Genomic DNA, 1,820 nt, shown 5'->3' on the forward strand with positions numbered 1-1,820 from the left:
CTGTAACTTTTAGCTGTGTTTTTGTGATTGCCAGATTCTCTTTTGGACCATCTTCCATGGAGTGGTCCATTTTTGCAGCAAATCTTTTTTTTTTTTTTGGTGGGGTTTCAAGTGTGGTTTGGATGTTTCCCAAAATCACCATTCAGTTGATATATCAACGGAGATTTGGGGGATCATTGGGATGGGGACACATTGTTGCTGAAATTACTCTGCTGCCATTTATAAGGATGGTGATTTGGGTAGATTTCATTCCATCTATGGTAAATGAGTCACCCAAATTGGACCCTAATTTCATGTTGTCAGGGCAGATGATGCCATTGAACATTTAATGCTGACAGTTCTACTGTGTTATTCATCTGATCGATTTCCCGTTTTGCTGTCGTGAACTTGCCAGTTGTTGTGGATATTGAATGCAAGATTCGATGTCCTGCTATTCCAGATCACTACTTGGGGCTGATTCCGAGATGATCCTGGGCAGATATTTGATTGGGTGTGGTCTTCATCCCATGATTTGCCAATGTGGTTTGAAAAGAATGGACAGTCCTGATTAATGATTAGTCTCTCCGAACTAGGCATTTGTTCCATGCTGTTAAAATCATGCTCCTGGATGATGCTAAACCTTTGAACGTTGGAAAAATCATGAATTTTGTTTTGACAGTTTTTTTTTCTCCGTAAAAGAAAAGCCATTAGTCGGATGTTTAGCATCATCTAACCAAAGTGCTTCTTTGGATTCGTATGCAATCCACACTGGAACGTGTTGGATAGATGTTTCAGAACCTTGATTGGAATTGTTTTTTCCTCAGCTCTATTTTGACCCTCCATTTTTTTATTGGATGGGAAAGACATGTTGTCATGTTTGCATCATGGCTTGCCGATAGTCAAGTGAGAGAATTCAGATTGCTGATTGACTGTCTCACGTGCCCATTTTAAAGCGCTGGGGATGTTGCCAACCTGTTTGGCTGCCTTATCTTTACCCATTGTATTCCTGTGAATGGTCACATGCATGGGATGTGTCAGCGTGCGGGCTTCTAACTGAGATATCAGACCATATCTCTGCTGTCATCGTCTATTAAGAGATGTAATTCTAGTAAATAGGAGCATTAAAATCGAACGCCTTGGGGTGCGTTTGGTTGGGCAAATTTCATGCTATTTCAAAATTAATGTCTGATTTGGTGCAGATTATCTGGAAATTTCATGATTTTTGGTGTAGCCAAATGTGTCCTCGCTTTCTTAATGTATCAGCTGTTTGGCAGATATGTTAGCAGCTACGGCCATGTGATATCCTGCTGTTGATATTATCCAAGTAATCTGATAGGATTATCATCCAATTCAAATGTTGATTCTGCAGTTATGATTCTATACAAAATCAGAAACATTTTTAATCCTTGGATAAAAGGCATTCTTATCCTTCAAAAAGTGGCATGTGAACGAGATGTGGACCATTTATGCAGGGCCCATCTATGCATTCTTCACATAAATAAATGGATCAGGTTGCCCAGGGTTCAACTCTAGCCTGACTCGTAAACTTAAATGGGCCACCTTCTCTAACTCTGACCTGCATCAGAATCGGTTGGGGAGAGTTGACCTACTATCTGAGCCCTACACATTACCATTGCCACCCCTAATGCACTGTGCAATATCCAAGCCATCCATAAAGGTAGTTCAGACCATCTAGATAGATGCTGGGTGGCGTCAGTGACTTCCTGTGGAGCCCACCATGATGTATGTGCTTTACATCCATGCTGTCCATCCATTTTGACAGCTCATTTTAGAGCATGATCCCAAAAATTAAGCAGTTCCAAATCTCAGTCGGACCACAC

This window comes from Magnolia sinica, chromosome 12 (genome assembly GCF_029962835.1).
Source record: "Magnolia sinica isolate HGM2019 chromosome 12, MsV1, whole genome shotgun sequence".
NCBI classification, from domain to species: Eukaryota; Viridiplantae; Streptophyta; class Magnoliopsida; order Magnoliales; family Magnoliaceae; genus Magnolia; species Magnolia sinica.